The 6,889-nt window shown below is 47.9% G+C and overlaps 1 pseudogene across 1 annotated transcript; it reads left to right on the top strand.

The window, feature by feature from the left end:
* Positions 1–2,810: 2,810 nt before the first annotated feature.
* Positions 2,811–4,334, top strand: LOC112630568 (annotated as a pseudogene). The gene has a single exon (XR_003120893.1). The product of XR_003120893.1 is annotated as a thyroid receptor-interacting protein 6 pseudogene (transcript).
* Positions 4,335–6,889: the final 2,555 nt, after the last annotated feature.

Raw genomic sequence — 6,889 nt, 5'->3', positions numbered from 1 at the left:
AAAATACAAAAATTAGCTGGGCCTGGTGGTAGGCGCCTGTAATCCCAGCTACTCAGGAAGTTGAGGCAGGAGAATTGCTTGAACCCGGGAGGTGGAGTTTGCAGTGAGCCAAGATCCCGCTATTGCACTCCAGCCTGGGCAACAGAGCAAGACTCCGTCTCAAAAAAAAAAAAAGAAAAAAAAGTTTAAATTCTTGCTCTGTGCTTTGAGATGTAAATTTGTTATCCTTTTTTCCTCTAAAACTCAGTAAGGTCTTTGGTCATGTGGGACAGATTAACTTGTTTCATTTGCAAAGTTTGAATCCAACTGTTGTTTTAAACTAGTGAGTTTTACCTATTTCGTTGCTAAAATTTTAAAATCAAAGTTATAAAATCTTTGTATTTTATTTGTGTGTGTGTGTGGTGTCTACATGGTACCAAATTGATTTATAAATAAGTGCTCGTAAGTTAATAAGCCCAAATATTTTTCAAGTTCATGTGACTTTAGTAATCTTTGGTAAATAAAACTAGATTTTAAATTGTTGGTGAGATAGGAATGTCTTCAGGATTGTCAGTATTAATTTAGACACGTTCTCCTTGGTCTACTAGTCAGACAGGTTTAGAATATCTCTGCTAGATGTTTTAAGGTCATAAAACTGTTGATTCTGTGATATTTTTGATACTTGTTTAACTTGTCTGTGAGCTTAGGTCTTAGACCCATTCAATTATGGGCTCTAAACAAATGGCCATGGTGAGGCCTGGTGACGTGTGGAGTTCTCTCTGCCCCAGCTGTGCCTCCTGACTATGGTGGGAGATGCAGACATATCTTCACATCTGTCCTCTGTGATGAGCTCTCTACATGTAAATTCAGGACCCAGATGGGCCATGCTCTTCATACTCATCGCTGGGTGCCATGTGGGTATTCCCCAGAATGTCTGGGGAAGACATTAGGACGGTACTTGTGTCATAGTTTCAAAATTATTTTCAGTAATTTTAAATCATAAAGTCACATTTTGCCCAGCACTTTGGGAGGCTGAGGCAGGTAGATACTTGAGGTCAGGAGTTTGAGACCAGCCTGGCTAACAGGGCAAAACCCTGTCTCTACTAAAACTACAAAAATTATCTGGGCATGGTGGCACACGCCTGTAGTCCCAGCTACTCGGGAGGCTGAGGCAGGAGAATTGCTTGAACCCAGGTGGCGGAGGTTGCAGTGAGCAGAGGTCATGCCACTACACTCCAGCCTGGGTGACAGAGCGAGACTCTGTCTCAAAAAATAATAATAATAAAACATCAGGATGTGGTTTGGTTTTTTCTTTTCCTTTTTTTTATTTTAGTTTGAGATGGAGTCTTGCTCTGTCGCCCAGGCTGGAGTGCAGTGGCGCCATCTTGGCTCACTGCAAGCTCCACCTCCTGGGTTCACGCCATTCTCCTGCATCAGCCTCCCGAGTAGCTGGGACTACAAGTGCGCACCACCACACCCGGCTAATTTTTTTTTTTTTTTTGTATTGTATTTTTTTTTTAAGTAGAGACAGGGTTTCATCGTGTTAGCCAGGATGGTCTCGATCTCCTGACCTCATGATCTGCCCGCCTCAGCCTCCCAAAGTGCTGGGATTATAGGCATGAACCACCGCGCCTGACCGTTTTTTTTTTTTTTTTCCTTTTGTTTTGTTTTCTGGAGACAAAGTCTGGCTCTGTCACCCAGGCTGGAGTAAAATGGTGTGATCATAGCTCACTGCAGCTTCAAACTCCTGGGCTCAAGTTATCCTCCTACCTTAGCCTGCCATGCAGCTAGGACTATAGGGGTGTGCCACCACACCCAACTACCTTTATTTTTAAGTTTTTTATTTTTATAGAGACAAGGTTTCACCATCTTGCCCAGTGTCATCTTGAACTCCTAGGCTCAAGCAGTCCTCCTGCCTCGGCCTCCCAAAGTACTGGGATTACAGGCATAAGCCACCACACTTAGTGGTTTTTGCTAAAGAAAAAATAATTTTCTCTAGTTTAGAGGGTATTTACAGGTTGTTTCAAAATGAAAGAAAAATCATATAAGTCTAAATGGATCTAAAAGTTGGGAAAGGGAAAAAAGTAGAAAAATATGTAAGAAGTCATAAATGGGCTATGGAAATCTTGTGTAGTCAAAAGCTGAGACTGGATGGATTAGTTTATAAGGTTGTATTAAAATTAGCTTTAGTATTGATAATGGATTAATACAAAAATAAAATTTGGTTTTCTCTTTTGAACAATAATTTCATGTATAATAATATTAATAACAGAAAAATATTTTTATTCACCTTTTGAGTAAACTGCAAAAAAAAACAAGGAGAGGAGAGACAGATTCTGTCTCATGCTGTCTTTCTTAGGTCTTTTAATTGTTCCAAAAACTGAGTCTCCTCTCTATCATTTTTTATTATTTTAATTTATTTAGTTTTTCTTCTGTCTATCAAAGTGTGGAGGTTTTTGCTTTCTGAAATCTTTGAATTACCACTTCGGCTAAATGAATGACTATTATCTTACAGTGAACTGTCATCCTATGTTGATCAACTGTTTTAAACCTTTCTTATTTTAATATCAGGTGTTTTAAATCTTTGATATTCGACATACTTCCCAAAATCACATTTCAAATTCTAAAATTAAGTTTTTTTGACCTGAACTAACTTGGACATAACAATTAGGGCCCCTGGTGGCCAGGCACGGTGGCTCATGCCTGTAATCCCAACACTTTGAGAGGCCAAGTGGGCAGAACACTTGAGTCCAGGAGTTCAACACCAGCCTGGACAACATGGTGAAACTCCATCTCTGCAAAATATACAAAAATTAGCCGGGCATGGCAGAAAAAGTTTTCTTTTCTGGAGTCCCAAACGAGGTACAGGACGTAGAGGGGTTGAAGGCCAGAGGCCCCGGGCTTCAAGACCGCTGTCTGGAGTTGCCTGTTCCAGGCCGTCAGGGCTCACCTGACTGCCCCTGAAGCAGCCAGAGCCCACCAGACCCCGTCAGGGGACAGCGATCCCCCGAGGCATCCCGGGCCGCCACCGGGCCACGGAGCAGCACTCCAGCCCCACTCCAGGGTCATTTTTTGCCCTCTCCCATCTGAGCAGTGTTACCAGGCCCCAGGGGGACCTGAGAATCAGGGCCGGCCTGGGTGGGGTCCCATGGAGTACTCCAGCGCACTCAGGGGCTCCCTGCAGACAGGGGGGGGCCTTCGCCCCGGAAGCCTGGACGCTGAGATAGACTTGCTGAGCAGCACGCTGGCCGAGCTGAAGGGGGGTCGGGGTCATGCGCCCCTGCGACCAGACCAACAGGCTGAGGAGCCCCCGCCACCTCCTGCCTCCCGCCCGGGCTCTCTGAAGCCGAACCCAGCCTCGCGCTCCCCGCGTCTCCCTATGGGGGCCCCACTGCAGCCTCTTATGCTGCCGCCAGCCCCCCCCACCCCGGCCGGCCTTCCCCGTGCAAGCGAAGGTGGCACAGTCAGTGAGGGGCTGCGGCCCACCCAGGCGGGGAACCTCTCAGGCCTCTGGGCCCCTCCCGGGCCCCCACTTTCTGTCCCAGGCCAAGGTGAAGTCTGGGGGCCTGGCTATAGGAGCCAGAGAGAGCCAGGGCCAGGGGCCAAAGAGGAAGCTGCGGGGGTCTCTGGCCCCGCAGGAGGAGGAAGAGGACGCGAGCACGGCCCCAGGTGCCCCTGAGCCACCTCGGGAGGATGAGCTTGTCAGGCTGTCGAAGAAGCAGGTGCACGACATGAACCACCCGCCCAGCGGGGAGTACTTTGGCCAGTGTGGTGGCTGCGGAGATGTGGTCGGGGATGGGGCTGGGGTTGTGGCCCTCGATTGCGTCTTTCATGTGGGCTGTTTTGTGTGTTCTACATGCCGGGCCCAGCTTCGGGGCCAGCATTTCTACGCCACGGAGAGAGGGCGTGTTGCCAGGGCTGCTACGTGGCCACCCGGGAGAAATGTGCCACCTGCTCCCAGCCCACCCTGGACCGGATCCTGCGGGCTATGGGGAAGGACTACCACCCCAGCTGCTTCACCTGCCTGGTGTGTCACCGCGGCCTCGACGGCACCCCCTTCACGGTGGACACTACCAGCCAGATCCACTGCTTTGAGGACTTTCACAGGAAGTTTGCCCCAAGATGCTGAGTGTGCGGTGGGGCCATAATGCCTGCGCCAGATCGGGAGGAGACTGAGAATTGTTGCTCTGGATCGAAGTTTTCACATTGGCTGTTACAAGTGCGAGGAGTGTGGGCCACTGCTCTCCTCTGAGGGCGAGTGTCAGGGCTGCTACCCACTGGATGGACACATCCTGTGCAAGGCCTGCAGCTCCTGGTGCATCCAGCTCTCAACCACCTTCACCACTGACTGCTGAGTCTTCCTAGAAGTCCCTGCTGGGTTCTCAGTTCCAGTTCCCACCCTTCAATCGATCACCCTCCCTGACATCCCCCTGTATGACTTCCTCACCAAATGCTGTCTCCTCTTTCTCCAATCAAGAAATAATAATCCCTCGAGTTTACAAAACAAAACAAACAAACAAAAAAATCAGCCGAGCGTGGTGGCTCACGCCTGAGCCTGGGAGACAGAGGTTGCAGTGAGCTGAGATCGTACCACTGCACTGTGGCCTGGGTGACAGAGCAAGACCATGTCTCAAAAAAAACACAAAAACACAACTTGCCACATTGTGTCCAGGCACAGTGGCTCATGCCTGCAATCCCAGCACTTTGGGAGGCCAAGGTGGGAGGATCACTCACAGAGTTCAAGATCAACCTGAGTTAAAATATAGCAAGACCCTGTCTCTACAAAAAAAAAAATTAATTAATTTTGAAAAAACAATTAGGCCAGGTGCAATGGCTCACGCCTATAATCCTAGAACTTTGGGAGGCCAAGGCGGGCGGATTGCCTGAGCTCATGAGTTCAAGTCTAGCCTAGGCAACTCGGTGAAACACCATCTCTACTAAAATACAAAAAATTAGCTGGGCGTGGCAGCATGCACCTGTAGTTCCAGCTACTCAGGAGGCTGAGGTAGGAGAATTGCTTGAACCCGGGAGGTGGAGGTTGCAGTGAGCCGAGATCATGCCACTGCACTCCAGCCTGGGTGACAGAGCAAGACTCCATCTCCAAAAAAAAAAAAAAAAAAAAAATTAGGGCTCCTGAAAGGCCAAAAGAGACATATTAGGCTAATTTGGTACATTACAATTATATAGGAACCATTGTCAAATAAGAAATGGTGTCTAGGCCGGGCATGGTGGCTCATGCCTATAATCCTAGCACTTTGGGAGGCCGAGGTGGGCGAATCACCTGAGGTCAGGAGTTTGAGACCAGCCTGGCCAACATGGTGAAACCCCATCTCTACTAAAAATACAAAAATTAGCTGGGTGTGGTGGCACATGCCTATTTTAAGTTTCTTCATGATGTTTTTAGTTGGCTCATTAATGGAATAAGTTCTTTTTTTTCCATTTTGGCATACAAATTCTGTCTCTGTCTCTCTTTTTTAAAAAAGAAACAGGATGTTACTCTGTTGTTCAGGCTGGGGTGCAATGGCACAATCACAGCTCGCTACAGCCTTGACCTCCCAGACTCAAGTGATCCTCCCATCTCAGCCCCACAGGTGTGGGGACCTGTGGTAGGTGGGTCCCTACCACAGGTAGGTGGTAGGTGGGACCTACCTACCTAGGTGGGTAGGTGGGACCACAGGTGTGTGCCACCATGCCCAGCTAATTTGTGCGTGTGTGTGTACAGAGTCTTATTATGTTGCCAAAGCTGGTCTCAAACTCCTCAAGCATTCCTCCTGCCTTGGCCTCTCAAAATGCTAGGATTACAAGTGTGAGCCCACACACACAGCCCAGATTCTCTTTTTGATTGTAATCCTTCTGCACATTATATTTCTACTATTCAAATTATTGTTACATATCTCTCATTTTACTTCTTCTGAGAAAACAAAAATGGTATTTGTATTAGTCTGTTCTCACGCTGCTGATAAAGACATATCCAAGACTGGGCAATTTATAAAAGAAAGAGGTTTAATGGACATACAGTTCCACATGGCTGGGGAGGTCTCACAATCGTGGCAGAAGGCAAGGAGGAGCAAGTCACATCTTACATGGATGGCGGCAGGTGAAAAGAGCTTGAGCAGGCAAACTCCCATTTTTAAAACCATCAGATCTCACCAGACTCATTCACTATCACAAGACCAGCACAGGAAAGACGCACCCCCATAATTCAACCCCCACCAGGCTGCTCCCATGATGTGGGAATTGTGGGAGCTACAATTCCCATGAGATTTGGGTGGGGACACAGCCATTCAAAATGAGATTTGGGTGGGGACAGAGCCCGACTATATCCCTATTGCAAAGACTAGAGATGGTTCAACAAAGCTGGCAAATCTCCCTCATTTGGAATCCTGCTGGGCCCAGTCTGTTTTCCGTCAGCAATGCTCTGCTGTTAAAGCTATATATCAAGCACTCTCCCTCTGTGCCCAGGGACTCCTCCAGAAGAGGAGGGCACTTGAGATAATAAGGGTGGGTTTCACAGAGTGGAGTGTAGGAAAATAGCCTGTTGCCTGGCAAGAATGATGCCCTCTTGAGGCAAAGCCACTGTGATGAGCAGTGGTTGACTCCGGCATACGAAAGGGTCCTGTGGCAAGGTCTTTACACAATGCCTGTGGCATGGATAACCCCTCATAAGGATGCTTATCTAACCTCCCCATTGGTCACAAGTTTTGCAGGAAAGTCTGAGACATAACCAGCTGCACATGTTTTGCCAAAAAAGCTTGCTACTTTTTGGAGGGCAGGTGCAGGGATCCATCATCTCAAAGCTGCCTAAGACATGACTTCTGTTTCTAAGTCCCTGTTGAATGTTTTCTTCTGGGAAATGACTTATCAACCTCTTTGGCCTCTCATCTCCCTCTGCCTTTGGCGGTAGATATGC

Source organism: Theropithecus gelada, chromosome 8, assembly GCF_003255815.1.
Source record: "Theropithecus gelada isolate Dixy chromosome 8, Tgel_1.0, whole genome shotgun sequence".
Lineage (NCBI taxonomy): Eukaryota > Metazoa > Chordata > Mammalia > Primates > Cercopithecidae > Theropithecus > Theropithecus gelada.
The sequence above is the reverse complement of the archived record's forward strand: the minus strand, read 5'-3'. Positions and strand labels throughout refer to the sequence as shown.